The 27,724-nt window shown below is 43.8% G+C and overlaps 1 pseudogene; it reads right to left on the minus strand.

Annotated features, from left to right (window-relative positions):
- Positions 1 to 812: 812 nt before the first annotated feature.
- LOC123039643 (uncharacterized) overlaps positions 813 to 27,724 on the minus strand; it is a 53,915-nt pseudogene continuing 27,003 nt past the window's right edge.

Consider the following 27,724-nt stretch of genomic DNA (forward strand, 5'->3'; position numbering starts at 1 on the left):
AATACAATCATTTTGTAGTTTTTAAATTTTTCTACATGTGCAATCTTTAGTATTTTTAAGACACAGTACTAGTCTTCAATCTGTTTTATCATTTTTATGAGTTTCTAATGGATTATCTAGCTAGTTGCAGAGTGGCGCATAAGTAGTTGCACAGTGGCACATAATGAGTTGCAGTAGAAAACAAGCAGTTGCACAGTAGGACATAAGTAGTTGCACAGAGTGCATTACCTTTATTTGGTTTTAATTTTATGTGACAATTTTTTTTGCCCATTTTTTGCAGTAATGAGTGTGGGTTGTTCGCACTGCTTAACGCCACCGAGTGGAATGGTAGCCCACTGCCCAACTATGACCCCAAGGAAGTACTCAACATCAGGAAGAAGCTGACGTATGATTGGGTCACCAGCGTGCACAACACCGCCCCATGGAGGAAGTTGCTGAGATACGACAAGGAGTAGGTCAGTACTATTTTTTTCTGCTCCATGGAGGAAGTTTCTGGTCTGTACAATTTTATTAAGTAGATTTTGTAGTTGCACACTGCTATTAATTGCGTTTGCAACTCAATATCATCACTTTTGTTGATACATTAGGAGCACTGGATATACAATTGTTCAACAACTAAATATTTAACCAGTTGCCAACAAAGGCACAAATAGCAAATTTTTTTTTACACAATGCATGAACTAATTCAAGCAGCATAAATTAGATAAAGAGGAATCATAGATGCTGAATGTGTCCACTTGGTCCCAACATTGCTAAAAAAGACATCATTATTTTCCTTTTTTTGTTCCAAAGTTACAAATGAGGAAACAGAATCACAGGAGCCTCTGTGGACACACACCAGCAGTGTGCTCTGTAGATTGGCACTGGCTGCATTTGTTTTTCTTCTTTGGGTGTAGCTCCAGCGCCGATTTGTACCGTCGACTCTTTGCCCTACCCTTTGTAGTAGACCTTGGAGGATCCCTGGGCACAAAATCATCAGAAGCTTGTGCAAGGGATGCAGCCTCCAACGGGGCAGTAGGACCGTCACGATCACCTGTGTAATAATCATATAAAAAGTTTAGTATTTTTGTTATTGTGCAACCAGCACTGATGTTCTGTGCAACCACACAGTACATTTTGTGCAACTAACTGGTTGCTGTGTGCAAGTTAAGTTAAAAAAAAACACCTGTAGTAGCACGACCTGTCATGGTACTTGGATTGTAGTCGCCTATGGGAAGAACATGAAAAACAAGTTAGGTTTTTAGCTTGATCCTCAAACTAACACAGCGCACGCAACTAGGCAGCATGTTTCTGTTCAACTGGGCACTATGATATGTGCAACTAAAGTCACTCACCCTAGTTTTTGTTTTGGAGTCGGTGAAGGTACTAACCTGGGTTATGAGCCCCCTGAGTCCTGCCTGTAGGTCCATTGGGAGTAGCACAAAGGGCACTGCTAGTTGGGCCTGGCGGGGGAGGAGGTCTTTGAGGGTTGGCATCACCTATAGGCAGAACAGGACAAACAAGTCAGTTGTGTTTATCTTTTTGATGCTCGAACTAACACAGTATGCGCAACTAGGTAGCCTGTTCGGTGCAACTGAGCACCATGATGTGTGCAATTGGAGTTACAGACCTAGTTTGATGGGGAGTTGGGGGAAGGTAATTACCTAGACGACGAGCCCCCTGAGTGCTGCCTGTAGGGCCATTGGGAGGAGCATGCGGGGGAGGAGGTGGCGGAGGATGCCGTGTACAGCCAGGAGGGGGAGGAGGTCCTTGAGGGTTGACATCACATATATGCATAACTGGAAAAATAAGTTAGTTGTGTTATCTTGATGCTTGAACTAACACAATGTGTGCAACTAGGCAGTATGTTCTGTCCAAGTGGCTACCATGGTGTGTGCAACTGGGCACAATGATGTGTGCAACTGAAGTTACACACCTAGTTAGATCAGGAGTTGGGGCAGGTAATTACCTGGATGATGAGCCCCCTGATTGCTGCCTGGAGGTGGAGGAGGTCCTCGAGGGTTGCCATCATCTGATGGCCCCGTTGCAGCAGTCGGTTTTTTCTTTTTCTTGGACTTGTTCAGGTGGCCGATCTCGGTACGTGCTGCACGCATATGCTTGTATACAATAGCTTGTGCTGGATCAGAACCACTCGCAAACTTTGCTAGTTTCCGAAAATCGTATATCATGTTCCTCTCCCTTATCTGCTTCTTTGATTGAGGAGGCATTTCATCCGGTTTCTCATAACCAGTCCCTGGCGCACTAGGTACAACAGTAGGTGTCCACCGTCTTAGCAGGTACCTTTCCGGTATGACATCAACTCCAACATGGGTGAACACCTTGAGGATGTGGCAACAGAGGATGCCGTCCTTGTCCATTTTACAACACTCACACAAATAGGAACCCTCCTCCACCCTTGCCTGCACCAAGTAGTTTCGAGAACCATATTTCGCAACAAATTCCTGGTTCGGTCTGAGCTCAAACGCAGCAGCACCAACTTGGAATGCATTATAACGTCCAATCAGCTCAAACTCTTTTCTAAACTTGCGGTAAAGGTCTCTAGTATAGGTTTTGTAAGCTTGCTTCTCTATTGGGAAGTTGGACCACAACTCAATCTCAAGGTGTTGTGTCCTGTAATCATTGCAGCCTTCCTTGGCAAGGATGTGGTTCTGTATTTTTTCATATTGCTTGACGAAGTTCAACATTGAGTTGTGTGGGTTCACATATCTTTTGAGGATGGCGTTGAACCCCTCACTACGCTGTGTAGACTGGAGGAAGGGAAAGAACCTGTGTTTGAAGTAGCACGGCACCCAAGTTGACCTGCATTCGTACAACTTCTCAAAGTGCGTGTGTGCCATAGCCTCATACTTCATCATTAACCCAGCCCAATTCTGCTCAAACTCGTCTATAGTGAAGCTGAAGTCAACACACTTGTTGAAATCATCAGAGAGTCCTGGATTCCGGCACAGCAACCAACCAACCTTTTCCTGTGCCTTTTTCATGATGTGCCATCGACAACAACGGTGCACGGTGGTTGGAAAGATGCTCTGTATTGACTGCCTCATCGCACCATCCTGATTGGTGATGAAGTTGTCAGGAGGTTTGCCATCCATAGCTTCTAGGAATGCTCCAAAGACCCAATAAAAGCTCGATGCCAACTCCTGCCTCACAAACGCGCAACCCAGCATGAAAGATTGGCCATGTCGGTTTATTCCTATGAAGGGCGCGAACGGCATATTGTACAAGTTGGTCATGTAGGTGGTGTCAAACGATATGCAATCGTGGTACGCCTCCGCATAAGCTTTTTGAGCTAAGTCGTCCACCCAAAATATGTTGACAACTCTGTCCTCTTCATCATATTTCACCTTATAGAAGAAGTCTGGATCGGTTTTTTGTATATCCTTGAAGTGCGCAATTGTCTCAATCAGATCACCCTCCTTTGTGTCATCTCTACGGAAACTTGTACAAAGATTTGTTATTTCCTTTGGTCCAAACGGCACCATCATCTCAGATCCATAGAACTCTGCCATTACATGCATCATTCGTCCTGCATAATACAAAAACAAGCAGTATATCCTTTTTTTAGTTGCACAAATGCGCACATCCAGCTGCACAGTAATAGGACACGTGTTGGCACAGAAGATAATCACAGGAAATGGACACCTAGCTGCACCTTTTTAAAAACACTTTACAGTTTTGGCATACATGACATTTGTGTATTTGCACAGTAAAGACAATCTAGTTGCACAAGAAGCAACCAGAGTGATATATAAAAAGCATGGGAAGTTGGACAGCAGTTGCATAGTTAAGCCATTTCAGTTGCGCAGTAGTACCATAACAGTTGCACACTAGACTGCATAGAGGGAAACTTAATTCTTCAAGGGATATAGTAAAACACCACACCTGTAGTCAAGTTGCAGTTATACAAGATGCGCAGAAACTCCTTTTCATCAGGTGAGATGCCTTGGTGGGATCTCAAGTATTTGGACAATGAAGGTTTGTTCACGAGCGGATGATTGTGGTCACGAACAAAGTGCGTCACCTCCCATCGCCCATCTATCAGCTTCACCAACATTTTCGCCTTGCATTCAGTCTGCTTTATTGTCTCACGTTTGCGCTTCTTCTTCTTCTTACTAGTACCAGCATCCTCTTCAGCAAATATTGGAGGTTCTTCTTCCATCTCCTCATCACTGTTAACAGATGTTGGATCTGGAATAGGGTCCAGGTAAGGAGGAGCCTCAGCTCCTCCATCATCAGCTTTGGGCTTCTTGAACTTGTTGCAGCAAAACTGTTGTTTTATCAATTCATTGGTGCGGGGTGTCCGTCTAGAGGTGTTCATCTTGATAGAGAAACCCATCTGTAGTGCGTAACTGTTGTAGTGATCCTTAGCAATTTGAAGGCTGTCAAACCTCATGCCAACATAGGGTTCCATAGGTTGAGAACCAGCCTCATCCTCTCCTTCTTCTACTTGCACAGCTCTGTCAAAAGCCCCAGCTTCTAGCTCAGTCCTGGTTGGACCAGGAACATTTGCCTCGGTTCCTGTGTCATCAAGAGTATGGCTCTCTGACTGCAAAGACACCACTACAGGGGCACCACGGGCTGATGACTGGCCTGCCACATTGTCATGGCCCGTAGGGTTACCATCACGACTTTCCTGTGTGTAGTAAACAGATCGACCATTTTCTATGCAGTTTCCTTGTTGTATGCTGGGTTGCTGCTGATCCATATCATGAGGAAGCTCATTGAGATCTGGAGGCAACTCATTGAGATCAAGCATTTTTCTCTTGTTTTTGGATGCTGCCACACACTCCCTGCACATATATAAAAAAGAAGAAATTGATGTCATCAGTTGTTTACCACAGAAAAACTGTGTTTCAAACAACCTAAAAGCAACATGACCATAGCATAATCTTTTATTATAACAGTTATGAATTTTTTTGTTTGCACAGAGTTGTTATGTTAGTTGCACAGTTTGCAGTAAATAACTGGCAAGAGCATGACTTCTTTTTGCTACAGAGTTTTTCTTACCTTTTCCCTTTTTGTTTTGTTGCATTGATCTGTAGGTTTCTGTTTCACAAGGAGCTCTTTTCAGATTTTTCTGCACATAATTGGATGCTACATTTGAGAAGGAAAATCTAGGTGAAAGAAGAAAGAAGAAAGAAGAATTGGAGGACAGATTATAGTTGTATGTTTTTCATCGCCGTTTATGTTTCTAGATCTGGTATATTTGAACATATTAATATGATTTGCAATAGGTGTGGGACTAGAATATATGCGTGGGACAAGATTTTATGTGTGTGAATATGTTAATATGGTTTGTGGCTTCATTAGACATGGACAAAAGTCCCTATGTTTTTTCTGTTGCACTACAGATTTCTGGTTTTCGCTAGAATAGACGTCTCAATTTCCAGGATTTCCACTTGGCCAGCATACATATTCAGTTGGACATTCAATGCTTTTAGTTGGCTAGAATAGATGTCTCAGCTGGCCAGGTTGCATTTTTTCAGTTTGTGGCCAACATGCATGTTCAGTTGGACAGTTAATGCATTCAGTTGGCTAGAATAGATGTCTTAGTTGCCTAGAATAGATGTCTTAGTTGGTCATCAGTTTTTGGCCAACATGCATGTTTAGTTGGCCAGAAAACATGTTTTTTATTTAGACATATACTACATTTTTTCCAAAGTGTTCACTCAGAAACATGTATTGCCAAATATATGTTTAGTTGGCAGGATACATGTTTAGTTGGCTGGGATGCATGTTTTAGTTACACATTTATGAATTTTTCGTTGCACATGTTCAACAAAGCATTGGGCAGTCAATTTTTTGTTCATTTTGCAAATAATAACTAGAAGTTGGCTTTAATCATGTTTTAATTGGCCAGAGAACTCGTTTTTAGTTGGCTTGTTTTAACACATCCAGGTGGTAGTTTTTGGCATGTTTAACACATCCAGCATGTTTAACATCTGGTGTGATGTGCCAGATTCACCTCTTTTTTGAAGCAGATTCTCCATGGATCCATGGAGAAGGGGGAAGTGAAGAGGTGCAGAGGGGGCTTACCTGCTCGATCTTACTGCCTGGTATGGCTATGACCACCCTGCCCTTTAGATCTTGAAGCAGCTCCTTCTACTTTGGGGCTCCCATAGCGGCTGTGTAGGAGGAGGAAGAAGGGCTGGGGGCGATTGCGTTTGGATCTGTTTCTGGCGTGCAGAAGAAGAAGAAGGCAGCGTCGGTGGGGCTGAGGCGTGGGGGCGAGCGATGGCGTGGATTCTGCAACCTGGGCAGATCCTCCTTCTTTCGTGAGGAAGAAGAAGATAGCCAGGGCGCAGTTTGGCGAGGAGGGTGCACGTGATCCCGCGGGGCATGGTTTGGCGAGGAGGGTGCAAGTGATCCCGCGGCCAGCTGGCGGGCGGGGCAGTTGCCTTTTTCGCTCCGACGGGCGGGGACCAGGTGGACCACGTGGGCGAGCGGGGGACTGTTTCCTCTTTCGCTCGAGGGGGGACCAGTTGGTTTCCTTTTTCGGGTGGCCGCTGGCTAGCGATCCCAGGGCGGCCGTCCGCCCACTAGACGCGCCCAAAAAAGAACCCACCCCACCGGCCCATCTACCCCACTCTTCCCCCGACCCACTCTACCTTCCTTCTCCCACGCCCCAGCCCCGATCACCAACCCAACACCGCGCCCCCAGCCCCGATCCACCAACCCACCACCGCGCCCCCAGCCCCGATCCACCAACCCACCACCGCGCCCCCAGCCCCGATCCACCAACCCACCACCGCGCCCCCAGCCCCGATCCAACTCCAGGCCGCCGTCGCCCCGCCTCCTCCACCTCCAGGCCGCCGCCACCCCGCCTTCTCCTCCAGGTCGGTGCCGCCCTGCCTTCTCCTCCAGGACGGCGCCGCCCCGCCTTCTCCTCCTCCTGGCCGGCGCCGCCCCGCATCATACTCCTCCAGGACGGCGCCGCCCCGCTTCCTCCTCCTCCAGGCCGGCGCCGCCCCGCGTCCTCCTCCTCCCGGCCCGCGCCGCCCCGCCTCCTACTCCTCCAAGACAGCGCCTTCCCCTGTCGTGCACCACCCACCCCCGCGCAGGGATCACATGTTCCCCCACCTCCCATCCCACCCGCAGCTGCGTGGTGTCACCGGCGGGCGTGCAGCTCCTATGTCATCCGGCGGGCGTGTAGATCCTCCAGTGCCTACCTTGCTCGCCATGGCCACCTCCCCTACCTGGCTTCCCCACCCACGACCCTCAATCCCCTACACCTCCAAACGGATAGCTAGCGGCCAGCGGCACCGTATCGTGATTCGTGACCCCATCCTTCCTCCACCGTTGGCTGCTGTCCCGTGCAGCACCGCCCTGCCCGGCCTCGTCCTGCCCCATTGCGCCCCCTCCACGAGCTGGCACCCAGCGCCGGATCCGGCCGCCACGAGCCCCAGCGAGGCGCCAGCAGTGGATCCGGCCGCCACAGCTGATGCCACCACCTGTCGCTGGCCGTTCAACCCCCGCGACCCGACGGCCTCCTGCAAGCATGGCGAGGAGAGCACTTCTTGGCTGTTTGTGGTCTAGTTGGTGAGCAATGCAGCTCATTCCCACCTAACGAGCAGCTCCTTGCCAGCCAACGAACAGGTCCACCCGGTGCACATGAGATTTACCATTGTTTTGGTGTTTCTTCTGTAGAGAACTCAAAGTGCAAATGCAGTCTGCCGTTGTGTTCGCTCTTGAGGGATCAGTTTGATTTTTGCAGGAAAAAGAAAGTGGTGCAGTTCGGTTGGATGCCCGCTTGAGAATGATACTGTTCACTTGTGCCCATTATGAAAAGTGCGAAAATTTTAGCGACACAACGAGATATTATTGCGGTTTACTTCGGTATATGTCGCAGCTCACTTGCCCTTGTCCATGCGGTTCACTCTTGTTCATAAAAAAATAAAAAAGACAACAAAAACACACAAAAACTCGTCTAAGAAAATTTACACCCGACAAAAGAAAATCATGAATTTCGCTTGACTATTTGATGAAGTGCGGATTTTAGTCTAAAGAAGTGCGGTTTGCTACCTCGTTTGGGAAAATTTACGTCCCACAAAAAAGAAATCATGCAGTGCACTTGTCCATCTGATGAAGTGCGAGTTTTAGTTTAAAGAAGTGTGGCTTGCTACCTCGTTTGGGAAAATTTACGTCCCACAAAAAAGAAATCATGTAGTGCACTTGTCGGTCTGATGAAGTGCGGTGTCGTGGCCCGTTTATGGTACTCTCACGGTTCCCTTTTCATACTATTGCGGTTCACCAACGCTCGAGATGAAGTGCACTCCATCTCGTTTGGGAAAAATTTAAGTCCCACAAAAAACAAATCATGCAGTGCACTTGTTCGTCTGATGAAGTGCGGTTTTTAGTCTGAAGCAGTGTGGTTTCTGTCTGATGCAGTATATACGACGATTTGGGGTCGCGAAGAAACAGAGTGTTCGCATTTCGTTAAAATCAAAATTACTCTTAAACCATAAAGAATTAGAGAGAGTATTCTACATGAAAAAGTTGTATCTCGTCGATATCTTTCCAAGGGCGTAAGATTTGAATAATTTCGACCAACGGTTTGTAAAAATTTCGCGAAAAAAGGCCGCTGTCTCTCGTCGTCAGCCGCACGATTTTCAAAATTAACTAAAAACCGTAAAGAATCTCGAAAACATTTCAACATATGAAAGTTGCGCCTCGTCTGTAGCTTTCCAATGACGTATCACATGCCTCATTTCGACAATCGTTTCAAAAACTGGAGCGGAAATAGTAGCAAATGGCTGACAAATCAACTGCCATACCTATCGATATCTATGAGGATGTGCCCGTTATTGTTGCTAATGTTACTATTTTGACTGACTTTGTTATACTTGAGATGCCCGAGGACGAGAACATGTCGATTATCCTTGGTAGACCCTTCTTGAATACTACGGGGGTTGTTATTGATTGCAATAAAAGCAAGATCACTTTTCATATTAATGGTAATGAGCATACGGTGCACTTTCCGAAGAAACAATTCCCAGTGAATGGTATTAATGTTATTGAAAAATCTTCGACAATCACTATTGGAAGTTTTCAAATACCTCTACCTACTGCCAAAAAGAAATATGAAATACTTATTGTTGGGGAAATTCATATCCCCATTGAGGTAACTGCTACCTCTTGAGCACTGCGTTGGATTTCCCCGAAGAGGAGAGGATGATGCAGTAAAGTAGCGTAAGTATTTCCCTCAGTTTTTGAGAACCAAGGTATCAATCCAGTAGGAGACCACGCACAAGTCCCTCGTACCTACACAAAACGATAGCAACTCGCAACCAACGCTTAGGGGTTGTCAATCCCTTCACGGTCACTTACAGAGTAAGATCTGATAGAGATAATATTTTTGGTATTTTTGATAGATAGATGCAAAGTAAAAGTAAAGGCAAAGTGAAAACAAAGCAAGTAAATAAAGTGATATAGATTGATATGATGAGAATAGACCCGGGGGGCATAGGTTTCACTAGTGGCTCCTCTCAAGAGCATAAGTATTCTACGGTGGGTGAACAAATTACTGTTGAGCAATTGACAGAACTGAGCATAGTCATGAGTATATCTAGGCAATGATCATGTATATAGGCATCACGTCCAAAACAAGTAGATCGAAACAATTCTGCATCTACTACTATTACTCCACTCATCGATCGCTATCCAGCATGCATCTAGAGTATTAAGTAAAAACAGAGTAACGCCGTAAGCAAGATGACATGATGTAGAGGGATAAATTCATGCAATATGATAAAAACCCCATCTTGTTATCCTCGATGGCAACAATACAATACATTCCTTGCAAATCTCTCTGTCACTGAGTAAGGACACCGCAAGATTGAACCCAAAGCTAAGCACTTCTTGTTGGGGAACATAGCAGAAATTCAAAATTTTCTACGCATCACCAAGATCAATCTATGGAGTAATCTAGCAACGAGGTGAAGGAGAGTGCATCTACATACCCTTGTAGATCGCTAAGCGGAAGCATTCAAGTGAACGGGCTTGATGGAGTCATACTCGTCGTGATCCAAATCACCGATGATCCTAGTGTCGAACGGATGGCACCTCCGCGTTCAACACACATGCAGCCCGGTGACGTCTCCCATGCCTTGATCCAGCAAGGAGAGAGGGAGAGGTTGGGGAAGACTCCATCCAGCAGCAGCACGACGGCGTGGTGGTGGTGGAGGAGTGTGGCACTCCAGCAGGGCTTCACCAAGCACCGCAAGAGACGAGGAGGGAGAGAGGTAGGGATGCGCCAGGGAGAGGTCAAAACTCTTGTGTTTGCAGCCCCCAATACCTCAAGTATATATAAGGGAAGGGGAGGGGCTGCGCCCCCATCTAGGGTTCCCTCACTAGGGGTGGAGGCAGCCCCAAAACCCATCTAGGGTGCGGCCAAGGGGGGGAGAGGGGGAAACTTGCCCCCCAAGCAAGGTGGAGGCGCCCCCTCCCCAAACCCTAGGCGCCTTGGGACCTGGTGGGGGGGGGGGTGCATCAGCCCACCTGGGGCTGGTCCCCTCCCAAACTTGGCCCATGCAGCCCTCTGGGGCTGGTGGCCCCACCTGGTGGACCCCCGGGACCCTCCCGGTGGTCCCGGTACGTTACCAATAGCACCCGAAACTTTTCCGGTGACCAAAACAGGACTTCCCATATATAAATCTTTACCTCCGGACCATTCCGGAACTCCTCGTGACGTCCGAGATCTCATCCGGGACTCCGAACAACATTCGGTAACCACGTACTTTTATTCCCTATAACCCTAGCGTCATCGAACCTTAAGTGTGTAGACCCTACGGGTTCGGGAGACACGTAGACATGACCGAGACAACTCTCCGGCCAATAACCAACAGCGGGATCTGTATACCCATGTTGGCTCCCACATGTTCCACGATGATCTCATCGGATGAACCACGATGTCGAGGATTCAATCAATCCCGTATTCAATTCCCTTTGTCTAGCGGTATAGTACTTGCCCGAGATTCGATCGTCGGTATCCCGATACCTTGTTCAATCTCGTTACCGGCAAGTCTCTTTACTCGTTCCGTAACACATCATCCCGTGATCAACCCCTTGGTCACATTGTGCACATTATGATGATGTCCTACCGAGTGGGCCCAGAGATACCTCTCCGTCACACGGAGTGACAAATCCCAGTCTCGATTCGTGCCAACCGAACAGACACTTTCGGAGATACCCGTAGTGTACCTTTATAGCCACCAGTTACGTTGTGACGTTTGGTACACCCAAAGCATTCCTACGGTATCCGAGAGTTGCACAATCTCATGGTCTATGGAAATGATACTTGACATTAGAAATGCTTTAGCATACGAACTACACGATCTTTGTGCTAGGCTTAGGATTGGGTCTTGTCCATCACATCCTTCTCCTAATGATGTGATCCCGTTATCAACGACATCCAATGTCCATGGTCAGGAAACCGTAACCATCTATTGATCAACGTGCTAGTCAACTAGAGGCTTACTAGGGACATGGTGTTGTCTATGTATCCACACATGTATCTGAGTTTCCTATCAATACAATTATAGCATGGATAATAAAGGATTATCATAAACAAGGAAATATAATAATAATAACTAATTTATTATTGCCTCTAGGGCATATTTCCAACAGTCTCCCACTTGCACTAGAGTCAATAATCTAGTTCACATCGTCATGTGATTAACACTCACAGGTCACATCGCCATGTGACCAACATCCAAAGAGTTTACTAGTGTCACTAAACTAGTTCACATCACATGTGATTAAGACTCAATGAGTTCTGGGGTTTGATCATGTTTTGCTTGTGAGAGAGGTTTTAGTCAATGGGTCTGCAACATTTAGATCCGTATGTACTTTGCAAATCTCTAGGTTATATTGTAAATGCTTCTTCCACGCTCGACTTGAAGCTATTCCAAATGGTTGCTCCACTATACGTATCCGGTTTGCTACTTAGAGCCATTCGCATAGGTGTTAAAGCTTGCATCAACGTAACCCTTTACGCCGAACTCTTTATCACCTCCATAATCGAGAAACATGTCCTTATTACTCCAAGGACAATTTTGACCGCTATCTGGTGATCCACTCCTTGATCACCTTTGTACCCTCTTGCCAGACATGTGGCAAGGCACACATCAGGTGCAGTACACAGCATAGCATACTATGGAGCCTACGTCTAAGCATAGGGGACGACCTTCGTCCTTTCTCTCTGTTCTGCCGTGGTCGAGCTTTAAGTCTTAACTTCATACCTTACAACTCAGGCAAGAACTCCTTCTTTGACTGATCCATCTTGAACACCTTCAAGATCATGTCAAGGTATGTGCTCATTTGAAAGTACTATTAAGCATTTTGATCTATCTTATAGATCTTGATGCTTGTTGTTCAAGTAGCCTAATCCAGGCTTTCCATTGAAAAACACTTTTCAAATAACCCTATATGCTTTCTAGAAACTCTACAACATTTCTGATCAACAATATGTTAGCAACATATACTCATCAGAAATTCTATAGGCTCCCACTCACTTCTTTGGAAATACAAGTTTCTCATAAACTTTGTATAAACCCAAAATCTTTGATCATCTCATCAAAGCATACATTCCAACTCCGAGATGCTTACTCCAGTCCTTAGAAGGATTGCTGGAGCTTTGCATACTTGTTAGCGTCTTTCAGGATTGTCAAAACCTTCTGGTTGTATCACATACAACCTTTCCTCAAGAAAATTGTCGAGGAAACAATGTTTTGACATCCTATCTGCAAGATTTCATAAATAATGTAGTAACTGCTAATCCAATTCCAACAGACTCTTAGCATCGCTACGAGTGAGAAAGCCTCACCGTAGTCAACTCCTTGAACTTGTCGGAAAACATCTTAACGACAAGTCGAGCTTTCTTAATGGTGACACATACCATCATTGTCTATCTTCCCTCTTAGAATCCATCTGTACCCAGCAGCCTTACAACCATTAAGTAGTTCTTCCAAAGTCTACACTTTGTTTTCATACATGGATCCTCTCTCGGATTTTATGGCCTCGAGCCATTTTGGAATCCGGTCCCACCATCGCTTCTCCATAGCTCATAGGTTCATTGTTGTCTAGCAACATGACCTCCAAGATAGGAGTACGTACCACTCTGAAGTAGTACGCATCCTTGTCGTCCTACGAGGTTTGGTAGTGACTTGATCCGAAGTTTCATGATCACTATCATAAGCTTCTACTTCAATTGGTGTAGGCGCCACAGGAACAACTTCCTGTGCCCTGCTACACACTAGTTGAAGTGACGGTTCAATAACCTCATCAAGTCTCCACCATCCTCCCACTCAACTTTTCGAGACAAACTTTTCCTCGAGAAAGGACCCGATTCAAGAAACAACCCCTATTGCTTTCGGATCTGAATTAGGAGGTATACCCAACTGTTTTGGGTGTCCTATGAATATGCATTTTATCCGCTTTGGGTTCGAGCTTATCAACCTGAAACTTTTCACATAAGCGTCGCAGCCCCAAACTTTTCAGAAGCGACAACTTAGGTTTCTCCAAACCATAGTTCAAACGGTGTCGTCTCAACGGAATTACGTGGTGCCCTATTAAAGTGAGTGCGGTTGTCTCTAATGCCTAACCCATGAACGATAGTGGTAATTCGATAAGAGACATCATGGTACGCACCATATCCAATAGGGTGCAACTATGATGTTCGGACACACCATCACACTATGGTGTTCCAAGCGGTACTAATTGCGAAACAATTTCCACAATGTCTTAATTGCGTGCCAAAGCTCGTAACTCAGATACTCATCTCTATGATCATATCATAGACATTTTATCCTCTTGTCACGATGATCTTCAACTTCACTCTGAAATTACTTGAACCATTCAATAATTCAGACTTGTGTTTCATCAAGTAAATATACTTAGTATCTACTCAAATCATCCATGAAGTAAGAACATAACGATATCCACTGCGTGCCTCAGCACTCATTGGACTGCACACATCAAAATGTATTACTTCCAACAAGTTGCTTTCTTGTTCCATTTTACTGAAAATGAGGCTTTCAGTCATCTTGCCCATGTGGTATGACTTGCATGTCTCAAGTGCTTCAAAATCAAGTGAGTCCAAATGGTCCATTTGCATGGAGTTTCTTCATGCATATACACCAATAGACATGGTTCGCATGTCTCAAACTTTTCAAAAACGAGTGAGTCCAAAGATCCATCAACATGGAGCTTCTTCATGCGCTTTATACCAATATGACTTACATGGCAGTGCCACAAGTAGGTGGTACTATCATTACTATCTTGTATCTTTTGGCATGAACATGTGTATCACTACGATCGAGATTCAATAAACCATTCATTTTGGGTGCAAGACCATTGAAGGTATTATTCAAATAAACAGAGTAACCATTATTCTCCTTAAATGAATAACCGTATTGCGATAGACATAATCCAATCATGTCTATGCTCAACGCAAACACCAAATAATAATTATTTAGGTTTAACACCAATCTCGATGGTAGAGGGAGTGTGCGATGCTTGATCACATCAAGCTTGGAAAAAACTTCCAACACATATCGCCAGCTCACCTTTAGCTAGTCTCCGTTTACTCCGTAGCTTTTATTTCGAGTTACTAACACTTAGCAACCGAACCGGTATCTAATACCCTGGTGCTACTAGTAGTACTAGTAAAGTACACATTAACATAATGTATATCCAATATACTTCTATCGACCTTGCCAGCCTTCTCATCTACCAAGTACCTAGGGTAATTCCGCTCTAGTGACTGTTCCCCTTATCACAGAAGCACTTAGTCTCGGCTTTGGGTTCAACCTTGGGTTTCTTCACTAGAGCAGCAGCTGATTTGCTGTTTCATGAAGTATCCCTTCTTGCCCTTGCCATTCTTGAAACTAGTGGTTTCACTAACCATCAACAATTGATGCTTGATTTCTAGTTTTGCGGTGTCAAACATCGCGAATATTTCAAGGATCATCATATCTATCCCTGATATGTTATAGTTCATCACGAAGCTCTAGCAGCTTGGTGGCAATGACTTTGGAGAAACATCACTATCTTATCTGGAGGATTAAGTCCCACTCGATTCAAGTGATTGTTGTACTCAGACAATCTGGGCACAAGCTCAACGATTGAGCTTTTCTCCCTTAGTTTGCAGGCTAAGAAATTCGTCGGAGGTCTTATACCTCTTTACGTGGGCACGAGCCTAAAATCCCAATTTCAGCCCTCGAAACATCTCATATGTTCCGCGATGTTTCGAAATCGTCTTTGGTGCCTCAACTCTAAACCGTTTAACTGAACTATCACATAGTTATCAAAACGTGTATGTCAGATGTTCACAACATTCACAGACGACGTTCGAGGTTCAGCACACTGAGCGGTGCATTAAGGACAGAAGCCTTCTTCGAAGCAATGAGGACAATCCTCAGTTTACGGACCTAGTCCGCATAATCGCTACTATCAACTTTCAACTGAATTTTTCTGTAGGAACATATCTAAAACAGTAGAACTAAAGCGCGAGCTTACGACATAATTTGCAAAGACCTTTTGACTATGTTCAGGATAATTAAGTTCATCTTATGAACTCCCACTCAAATAGACATCCCTCTAGTCATCTAAGTGATTACATGATCTGAGTCAACTAGGTCGTGTCCGATCATCACATGAGACGGACTAGTCAATGTCGGTGAACATCTTTATGTTGATCGTATCTTCTATACGACTCATGCTCGACCTTTCGGTCTTCCGTGTTCCGAGGCCATGTCTGTACATGCTAGGCTCGTCAAGTAAACCTAAGTGTATTGCGTGTGTAAATCTGGCTTACACCCGCTGTATTCGAACGTTAGAATCTATCACACGCGATCATCATGTGGTGCTTCGAAACAACGAACCTTCGCAACGGTGCACAGTTAGGGGGAACACTTTTCTTGAAATTATTGCGAGGGATCATCTTATTTAGGCTACAGTCGTTCTAAGAAAATAAGATGCATAAACATGATAAACATCACATGCAATCAAAAAGTGACATGATATGGCCACTATCATTTTGCTCCTTTTGATCTCCATCTTCGGGGCTCCATGATCATCATCGTCACCGGCATGACACCATGATCTCCATCATCATGATCTCCATCATCGTGTCTCCATGAAGTTGTCTCGCCAACTATTACTTCTACTACTATGGCTAACGGTTTAGCAATAAAGTAAAGTAATTACATGGTGTTGTTCAATGACACGCAGGTCATACAATAAATTAAGACAACTCCTATGGCTCCTGCCGGTTGTCATACTCATCGACATGCAAGTCGTGATTCCTATTACAAGAACATGATCAATCTCATACATCACATATCATTCATCACATTCTTTTTGGCCATATCACATCACATAGCATACCCTGCAAAAACAAGTTAGACGTCGTCTAATTGTTGTTTGCATGTTTTACGTGGCTGCTATGGGTTTCTAGCAAGAACGTTTCTTACCTACGCAAAACCACAACGTGATATGTCAATGGCTATTTACCCTTCATAAGGACCCTTTTCATCGAATCCGATCCGACTAAAGTGGGAGAGGCTGTCACCCGCTAGCCACCTTATGCAACAAGTGCATGTCAGTCGGTGGAACCTGTCTCACGTAAGTGTACGTGTAAGGTCGGTCCGGGCCGCTTCATCCCACAATACCGTCGAAACAAGATTGGACTAGTAAGGGTAAGCATATTGAACAAAATCAACACCCACAACAACTTGTGTTCTACTCGTGCATAGAAACTACACATAGACCTAGCTCATGATGCCACTGTTGGGGAACGTAGCAAAAATTCAAAATTTTCTACGCATCACCAAGATCAATCTATGGAGTAATCTAGCAACGAGGGGAAGGAGAGTGCATCTACATACCCTTGTAGGTCGCTAAGCGGAAGCGTTTAAGTGAACGGGGTTGATGGAGTCGTACTCGTCGTGATCCAAAGCACCGATGATCCTAGTGTCGAACGGACGACACCTCCGCGTTCAACACACATGCAGCCCGGTGACGTCTCCCATGCCTTGATCCAGCAAGGAGAGAGGGAGAGGTTGGGGAAGACTCCGTCCAGCAGCAGCACGACGGTGTGGTGGTGGTGGAGGAGCGTGGCACTCCAGCAGGGCTTCACCAAGCACCGCAAGAGACGAGGAGGGAGAGAGGTAGGGCTGCGCCAGGGAGAGGTCAAAACTCTTGTGTTTGCAGCCCCCAATACCTCAAGTATATATAAGGGAAGGGGAGGGGCTGCGCCCCCATCTAGGGTTCCCTCCCTAGGGGTGGCGGCAGCCCCAAAACCCATCTAGGGTGCGGCCAAGGGGGGGAGAGGGGGAAACTTGCCCCCCAAGCAAGGTGGAGGCGCCCCCTCCCCAAACCCTAGGCGCCTTGGGACCTGGTGTGGGGGGGCTCACCAGCCCACCTCGGGCTGGTCCCCTCCCACACTTGGACCATGCAGCCCTCTGGGGCCGGTGGCCCCACCTGGTGGACCCCCGGGACCCTCCCGGTGGTCCCGGTACGTTACCGATAGCACCCGAAACTTTTCCGGTGACCAAAACAGGACTTCCCATATATAAATCTTTATCTCCGGACCATTCCGGAACTCCTCATGACGTCCAGAATCTCATCCAAGACTTCGAACAACATTCGGTAACCACGTACTTTTATTCCCTATAACCCTAGCGTCATCGAACCTTAAGTGTGTAGACCCTACGGGTTCGGGAGACACGTAGACATGACCGAGACAACTCTCCGGCCAATAACCAACAGCAGGATCTAGATACCCATGTTGGCTCCCACATGTTCCACGATGATCTCATCGGATGAACCATGATGTCGAGGATTCAATCAATCCCGTATTCAATTCCCTTTGTCTAGCGGTATAGTACTTGCCCGAGATTCGATTGTCGGTATCCCGATACCTTGTTCAATCTCGTTACCGGCAAGTCTCTTTACTCGTTCCGTAACACATCATCCCGTGTTCAACCCCTTGGTCACATTGTGCACATTATGATGATGTCCTACTGAGTGGGCCCAGAGATACCTCTCCGTCACACAGAGTGACAAATCCCAGTCCCGATTCGTGCCAACCCAACAGACACTTTCGGAGATACCCGTAGTGTACCTTTATAGCCACCCAGTTACGTTGTGACGTTTGGTACACACAAAGCATTCCTACGGTATCCGGGAGTTGCACAATCTCATGGTCTAAGGAAATGATACTTGACATTAGAAAAGCTTTAGCATACGAACTACACGATCTTTGTGCTAGGCTTAGGATTGGGTCTTTTCCGTCACATCATTCTCCTAATGATGTGATCCCGTTATCAACGACATCCAATGTTCATGGTCAGGAAACCGTAACCATCTATTGATCAATGAGCTAGTCAACTAGAGGCTTACTAGGGACATGGTGTTGTCTATGTATCCACACATGTATCTGAGTTTCCTATCAATACAATTATAGCATGGATAATAAACGATTATCATGAACAAGGAAATATAATAATAATAACTAATTTATTATTGCCTCTAGGGCATATTTCCAACACTTCTCCCATTGCAAGAACTGCCAATCTAGTTGGCCAAACCAAAAAGATAATTCGAAGAGACTTGCAAAGATAACTCAATCATACATAAAAGAATTCAGAGAAGAATCAAATATTTTCCATAGATAATACTGGATCATAAACCCACAATTCATTGGTCTCAACAAACACACCGCAAAAATAAGATTACATCGAATAGATCTCCACGAGAGAGGGGGAGAACATTGTATTGAGATCCAAAAAGAGAGAAGAAGCCATCTAGCTACTAGCTATGGACCCGAAGGTCTGAAGTAAACTACTCACACTTCATCGGAGGGGCTATGGTGATGATGTAGAAGCCCTCCATGGTGGATGCCCCCTCTGGAGGAGCTCCGGAACAGGCCCCAAGATGGGATCTCATGGATACAGAAGGTTGCGGCGGTGGAATTAGGTTTTTGGCTCATGTTCTGATCATTCGGGGATACGTAGGTATATATAGGAGGAAGGAGTACGTCGGTGGAGCTCCGAGAGGCCCACGAGGTAGGGGGCGCACCCAGGGGGCGCGCCCAGGGGGGGGGGCCCTCCATCCCCGAGACCTGCTCGGGCACTGCTTGGAGTAGGGTCCAAGTCTCCTGGGTCACGTTCGGTTGGAAAATCACGATCCCGAAGGTTTCATTCCATTTGGACTCCGTTTGATATTCTGTTTCTTCGGAATACTAAAAACGCAAAAAGCAGCAATTCTGGGCTGGGCCTCCGGTTAATAGGTTAGTCCCAAAAGTAATATAAAAGTGGAAAATAAAGCCCAATATAGTCCAAAACAGTAGATAAAGTAGCATGGAGCAATCAAAAATTATAGATACGTTGGAGACGTATCAGGCATCCCCAAGCTTAATTCTTGCTCGTCCTCGAGTAGGTAAATGATAAAAAAAGAATTTTTGATGCGGAGCGATACTTTGGCATATTTCAATGTAAATCTTCTTAATTGTGATATGAATATTCAGATCCGAAAGATTCAAGACAAAAGTTCATATTGACACAAAAATAATAATACTTCAAGCATACTAATCAAAGCAATCATGTCTTCTCAAAATAACATGGCAAAAGAAAGTTATCCCTACAAAATCATATAGTCTGGCTATGCTCCATCTTCCCCACACAAAATACTTAAATCATGCACAACCCCGATGACAAGCCAAGCAATTGTTTCATACTTATGACATTCTCAAAACTTTTTCAATCTTCACGCAATACATGAGCGTGAGCCATGGATATAGCACAATAGGTGGAATAGAAGGGTGGTTGTGGAGAAGACAAAAAGAGGGAAGATAGTCTCACATCAACTAGGCATATCAACGGGCTATGGAGATGCCCATCAATAGATATCAATGTGAGTGAGTAGGGATTGCCATGCAACGGATGCACTAGAGCTATAAGTATATGAAAGCTCTACAAAAGAAACTAAGTGGGTGTGCATCAACTTGCTTGCTCACGAAGACCTAGGGCATTTTGAGGAAGCCCATCATTGGAATATACAAGCCAAGTTCTATAATGAAAAATTCCCACTAGTATATGAAAGTGACAAAATGAGAGACTCTCTATCATGAAAATCTTGGTGCTACTTTGAAGCAGAAGTGTGGTAAAAGGATAGTAGCATTGTCCCTTCTCTCTTTTTCTCTCATTTTTTTATTTGGGCCTTTCTCTTCTCTTTTTTATGGCCTCTTTTTTTTAAGTCCGGAGTCTCATCCCGACTTATGGGGGAATCATAGTCTCCATCATCCTTTCCTCACTTGGGACAATGCTCTAATAATGATGATCATCACACTTTTATTTTCCTTACAACTCAACGATTACAACTCGATACTTAGAACAAAATATGACTCTATATGAATGCCTCCGGCGATGTACCGGGATATGCAATGAATCATGAGTGACATGTATGAAAGAATTATGAATGGTGGCTTTGCCACAAATACAATGTCAACTACATGATCATGCTAGCAATATGACAATGATGGAGTGTGTCATAATAAACGGAATGGTGGAAAGTTGCATGGCAATATATCTCGGAATGGCTATGGAAATGCCATGATAGGTAGGTATGGTGGCTGTTTTGAGGAAGGTATATGGTGGGTGTATGATACCGGCAAAAAGTGCACGGTATTAGAGAGGCTAGCAAAAATGGAAGGATGGGAAAAGTGCGTATAATCCATGGACTCAACATTTAGTCATAAAGAACTCATATACTTGTTGCAAAAATCTAGAAGTTATCAAAGCAAAGTATTACGCGCATGCTCCTAGGGGGATAGATTGGTAGGAAAAGACCATCGCTCATCCTCGACCGCCACTCATAAGGAAGACAATCAATAAATAAATCATGCTCCGAGTTCATCACATAACGGTTCACCATACGTGCATGCTACGGGAATCACGAACTTCTACACAAGTATTCATCAAATTCATAATCACCCAACTAGCACGACTTTGATATTATCACCTCCATATATCAAAACAATTATCAAGCATCAAACTTATCTTAGTATTCAATGCACTCAAAAGAAAGTTTCACATATCTTGAACACCAAGTATATTAACATTAAGCAAATTACCATGCTATTAAAGACTCTCAAAATAATCTGAGTGAAGCATGAGAGATCAAATAGTTTCTTTAAAACAAATCCACCACCATGCTCTAAAAGATCTAAGTGAAGTACTAGAGCAAAAATTATCATGCTCAAAAGATCTAAGTGAAGCACTATGAGCAAAACTATCAAGCTCAAAAGATATAAGTGAAGCACATAGAGTATTCTAACAAATTCCAATTCATGTATGGATATCTCAAAAGGTGTGTACAGAAAGTATGATAGTGGTAGACTAACAAGCAAAGACACAAATAATACAAGACGCTCCAAGCAAAACACATATCATGTTGGTGAATAAAAATATAGCTCCAAGTAAATTACCGATGGAAGTGGACGAAAGAAGGGATGCCTTCCGGGGCATCCCCAAGCTTTGACTTTTTGGTGTCCTTGGAATATCTTGGGGATTCCATGGGCATACCCAAGCTTAGGCTCTTGCCACTCCTTGTTCCATAATCCATCAAAAAAATTCACCCAAAACTTGAAAACTTCACAACACAAAACTCAACAGAAATCTCGCGAGCTCCGTTAGAGAAAGAAAACAAAAGACTACTTCAAGGTACTGTAATGAACTCATTCTTTATTTATATTGGTGTTAAAACTACTGTATTCTAACTTCTCTATGGTTTATAAACTAATTTACTAGCCATAGATTCATCAAAATAAGCAAACAACACACGAAAAACAGAATCTGTCAAAAACAGAACAGTCTGTAGCAATCTGTAACTAGTGCAAACTGCTGGAACTCTAAAAATTCTACCAAAATAGGAAGTCCTGGAAAATTTGTTTGTTGATGAGCAGAAAAAAGAATCAACGCAAAAGCACGTTCCTGTGATTTATCATAACTAAATTTGTGCGTGCAAAGTTTCTGTTTTTCAGCAGAATCAAATCAACTATCATCGTAAGTTATCCTATAGGTCCTACTTGGCACAAACACTAATTAAAACATAAAACCACATCCAAACAGAAGGTAGATGGATTATTTATTCCTAAACAGAAGCAAAAACAAAAAACACAAAATAAAATTGGGTTGCCTCCCAACAAGCGCTATCGTTTAACGCCCCTAGCTAGGCATTGAGATTTCAATGATGCTCACATGAAAGACAAAAATTGAAGCACAAAGAGAGCATCATAAAACATGTGACAAACACACTTAAGTCTAACATACTTCCTATGCATATGCATCTTATAAAAATACAAATTATCAAGGCAAGCAAAAACTAGCATGCAAGGAAGAACAAAGAGATGATAGCAATCTCAACATGAAGAGAGGTAATTTAGTAACATGAAAATTTCTACAACCATACTTTCCTCTCTCATAATAATTACATGTAGGATCATAAGAAAATTCAACAAAATAGCTATCACATAACATATTCTCAACACGATCCACATGCATGCATGCAAAGTTGACACTCTTCGAAGATAGTGGGATTAACTAAAGTCACGACCTCTCCAAACCCACTTTTATCAAAAATATCATAAGATTCAACATACTCCAAATATGTGGGATCTAAAATTGACACTCTTCCAAACCCACTTTCAATATTATTGCAAACACTATTATCAATCTCATATTCATCCTGGGGCTTAAATAAAATTTCAAGATCATAAGATGAATTACCCCAATTATGATCATTGCAACAAGTAGTAGCCATAGCAAAACTAGCATCCCCAAGCTTAGGGTTTTGCATATTATTAGCACAATTGTCATCAAGAGAACTTATAGTAAAATCATTGCAATCATGCTTTTTATTCAAAGAGTTATCGTGAATCTCTTCATAAAGTACTTCATCACAATTTCTAGATTCATGAATTTCAAGCAAAACTTCATAAAGATAATCTAGTGCACAAAACTCACTAGCAATTGGTTCATCATAATTGGATCTCTAAAAAGATTGGCAAGAGGATGAGGATCCATAAACTTTTAGCAAGGGAAGATGCAAGCAAAAAGAAGGTACAAGAAAACATAAGATCGAACGGAAGAAGGGCGAATAAAACGGCAAGGGTGAAGTGGGGGAGAGGAAAACGAGAGGCAAATGGCAAATAATGTAATGCGAGAGATAGGGATTGCGATGGGTACTTGGTATGGTTGACTTGCTTGCATGAGCCTCCCCGGCAACGGCGCCAGAAATTCTTCTTGCTACCTCTTGAGCACTGCGTTGGATTTCCCCGAAGAGGAGAGGATGATGCAGTAAAGTAGCGTAAGTATTTCCCTCAGTTTTTGAGAACCAAGGTATCAATCCAGTAGGAGACCACACACAAGTCCCTCGTACCTACACAAAACGATAGCAACTTGCAACCAACGTTTAGGGGTTGTCAATCCCTTCCCGGTCACTTACGAGAGTGAGATCTGATAGAGATAATATTTTTGGTATTTTTGATAGATAGATGCAAAGTAAAAGTAAAGGCAAAGTAAAAACAAAGCAAGTAAATAAAGTGATATAGATTGATATGATGAGAATAGACCCGGGGGCCATAGGTTTCACTAGTGGCTTCTCTCAAGAGCATAAGTATTCTACGGTGGGTGAACAAATTACTGTTGAGCAATTGACAAAATTGAGCATAGTTATGAGTATATCTAGGCAATGATCATGTATATAGGCATCACGTCCAAAACAAGTAGATCGAAACGATTCTGCATCTACTACTATTACTCCACTCATCAACCGCTATCCAACATGCATCTAGAGTATTAAGTAAAAACAGAGTAACGCCGTAAGCAAGATGACATGATGTAGAGGGATAAATTCATGCAATATGATAAAAACCCCATCTTGTTATCCTCGATGGCAACAATGCAATATGTGCCTTGCAACTCTTTCTATCACTGAGTAAGGACACCGCAAGATTGAACCCAAAGCTAAGCACTTCTCCCATTGCAAGAACTGCCAATCTAGTTGGCCATACCAAAAAGATAATTCAAAGGGACTTGCAAAGATAACTCAATCATACATAAAAGAATTCAGAGAAGAATCAAATATTTTCCATAGATAATACTGGATCATAAACCCATAATTCATCGGTCTCAACAAACACACCACAAAAAGAAGATTACATCGAATAGATCTCCACGAGAGAGGGGGAGAACATTGTATTGAGATCCAAAAAGAGAGAAGAAGCCATCTAGCTACTAGCTATGGACCCGAAGGTCTGAAGTAAACTAGTCACACTTCATCGGAGGGGCTATGGTGATGATGTAGAAGCCCTCCATGGTGGATGCCCCCTCCGGCAGAGCTCCGGAACAGGCCCCAAGATGGGATATCGTGGATACAGAAGGTTGGGGCGGTGGAATTAGGTTTTTGGCTCCTGTTCTGATCGTTCGGGGATACGTAGGTATATATAGGAGGAAGGAGTACGTCAGTGGAGCTCCGAGGGTCCCACAAGGTAGGGGGCGCGCCCAGGGGGGCACCCTCCACCATCGTGACCTCCTTGGGCACTGCTTGGAGTAGGGTCCAAGTCTCCTGGATCACGTTCGGTTGTAAAATCACGATCCCGAAGGTTTCATTCCATTTGGACTCCGTTTGATATTCTGTTTCTTCGAAATACTGAAAAAGGCAAAAAACAACAATTCTGGGTTGGGCCTTCGGTTAATAGGTTAGTCCCAAAAGTAATATAAAAGTGGAAAATAAAGCCCAATATAGTCCAAAACAGTAGATAAAGTAGCATGGAGCAATCAAAAATTATAGATACGTTGGAGACGTATTAGTAACTTAGTGATTTACGAAAGTTCTTCGGTTTCATGCTAATCGACAGTGGTTGTTAATAAGACTTGATGAACCTTATTAATGGATCATTTTTGTACGACATGAAGTTGATGAATTTAGTAAGCACTACCTTCTGTCCCTATCTTTTGTTTTCTGTTTTTATTAGTTAAATAAAATAAAATGCCATGCTCTGTCTGTTTTCTGAATTTCCCATGCAACAAAAAATGACCCAAAAATAAAAGTTCTCAGAATGCTCTGAAAATTTCACACAATTTTTTCTGAATATTTAAGAATTCTTGGTGCAAATAATACCAGAGGGAGGTGCACAGGTGGGCACAACCCACCTGGGCGCGCCAGGACCCCCAGGCGCGCCCTAGTGGGTTGTGGTCCCCACGTGGGCCCCCTCACTTGTCTCTTTAGCCCACATCATCACTTACCTCCAGAAAAATTATCCATTGCTCTCTCTCTCGTGTTCTTGAGCTCAAACCCGCGGATTTCGATCTCTTTGCTCGAAGCTCCGTTTCCAAAACAGTTTCAGGGGATTGTTGCTTGGTATGTGACTCCACCGTTTGCCCAATTAGTTTTTGTTTTAGTGGTTTATACTTTGAATAATTATCCACTCTTGGTGCTGCTGTAGATGTACTTGCATGTTAAATTCTTGGTGTTCTAAGTAGTTTGAATGCTTGCTATGGCTTCTATGCATCTCTATGAGTAGTTGCTATCAATTTTATAAAGTTTTGTTGACAAATTTTTGTCACCCCAAAATTTTATTTTCAGAAAATTGTACGTGAACATGAATATCTTCAGGAAGTTTGGCTCGAAGAAGAACTCCAAGGATGTTATTGGGGAGTCTTCTGACAGTGATCTCCACCCTCGGAGGTTGGCGGAGGTACGACCGTGCGAATGGCCGCACACTCCGTTCCTGGAAGAGGTTGGAATTCTTGAGGAGTTCATGCAATATGTTGCGAATGTCGGCCTCACTGATTCACCGCATTTGAGTGTGACCAACACCAAATCCTCACAAATATCTTTGTTCAGAGTTTTACTTTCCTTCCTAGAAATAATCCTGCTGAAGTGATCTTTGGTTTATATGCTGAAAACCATCAGATACCACTTACTGAATTTTGTGACATATGCATGATCCCGTCTGATGGGAGCTTGGCTGAGCCTAGGCCGACCGAGTTTGAGGCCTTTTATCGCACTTTGACAGTGGGTGATGAGAGAGGAGTGTCAGCCATCACTACCGCTGGCTTACATTTTCCTGCTGTTCATTACTTTGCACTTTTTATTGCGAAATGCTTGCTTGCTAGGGAGAAGGTGGGTGCACTTAGTTCACCAGACCTTGCTGTTTTACGTCGTGCACTGGAGGGCGACAACACGCATAGCTTGGGACCTATTGTGGCTCGTCGTCTGCATCTTAATAAATCCCAGGGTAAAATACATGGTGGGATTTTTGCTACTCATTTGGCGGCTCGATTCAATGTTGAGATACGCCCTCGTGATTACCCTCTAACTAAGGTTTACCTAGACCGTGCAGCCATGGAACACCGTCACTTTCTTGCACATGATCGTCCTGACATTGACATTCCTTACAACCTGGTCTATAGCGTTAGAACTCGTGATGTTATTCCATTGCCTGCGCCTGCTTTGTTTGATTCTGCTGCCAGGGGAGGATACCGCATTATGCCTGCAGACATCATCGCCTACTGGAATGCTCATGCTGCTACAGAGGCTGTGGAGGAGCCTCAGCAGTGGGATGAGTGGATGCGTGCTCCTCAGGATCCCTACTACCCTCCAGGCCACTGATCGATTACCAAGTTAGGACAAAAGCCTAAGCTTGAGGGAGTTCGTGTTCTCACCGACATTACATTTATGTCTACATATCATTCTATTTGTCGGTGCTCACAATTTTTCATTGTATCATCCATGCTTAGATTTATTTTCTTGCTTTCTTCTTGTGTGTTTGAAAAAATTTAGAAAAACCAAAATAAATTAGTTGTAGTAATTTACTTTCTATGCATGCTTAGTAGTAATACCAAAAAGAAAACCCAAAAAGATTTCCTTGTTCTTCTTCTGCTTGTTGGGAGCTTTCCCGTGTACATAATTTTCCTCGTTTTTGCTTTGTTTTGCTTGTTGAAGAAAATCAAAAACTCCAAAAATATTTCAGTGTGTTTCTCTTAATTTCTTTTCTTTTTATTCGAGTCTTACCGAGGAGAAGACCACGGTGAAAATGTTGAGTGGCTCTCATATGAATAATTGTTGAACTAATAAAGAGCACATTTTACCTTGTCTTCTCCCGTGAATAAAATGTTTCGCAAATTCCAGCTTAGTCCATGGCACTCTTGCACTATTATTATTTTCATATCGTTCGGTCGTGCAAGTGAAAGGCGATAATGACAACATTCGATGAGCTGGCCGTGGCAGAGAGAAACTGGTATGAACTTGACTTGTTCTGTCTGTATAAATATGTTTAACCTAGTACCCATGATTCAGCCCATTATGATTAAACATGTTTGCAATGACAATTAGAGATTATAGTTTCTCATGCCATGCATAAGTAGCTGGGAGTTGATAATGATTTATCTTGGATATCAACATAGTGTTAAGATGATTGTGATGTAGTATGATGATATGGTATCCTCTTCTGAATGTTTGAGTGGCTTGACTTGGCACATGTTCATACATGTAGTTGAATCAAAACCAACATAGCCTCTATGATATTTATGTTCATGGTGTTCATATCCCACTCATGCTAGTGTCCAATGTCACTTATGCATAATGCATGGTTATGATCGTTATTGCTCTCTAGCTGGCCGCTTCTCAATCTAAATTGCTAGCCTTCGCCTGTACTAAG

The sequence above is a fragment of the Triticum aestivum genome, chromosome 2B, assembly GCF_018294505.1.
Source record: "Triticum aestivum cultivar Chinese Spring chromosome 2B, IWGSC CS RefSeq v2.1, whole genome shotgun sequence".
In the NCBI taxonomy this organism is placed as follows: domain Eukaryota; kingdom Viridiplantae; phylum Streptophyta; class Magnoliopsida; order Poales; family Poaceae; genus Triticum; species Triticum aestivum.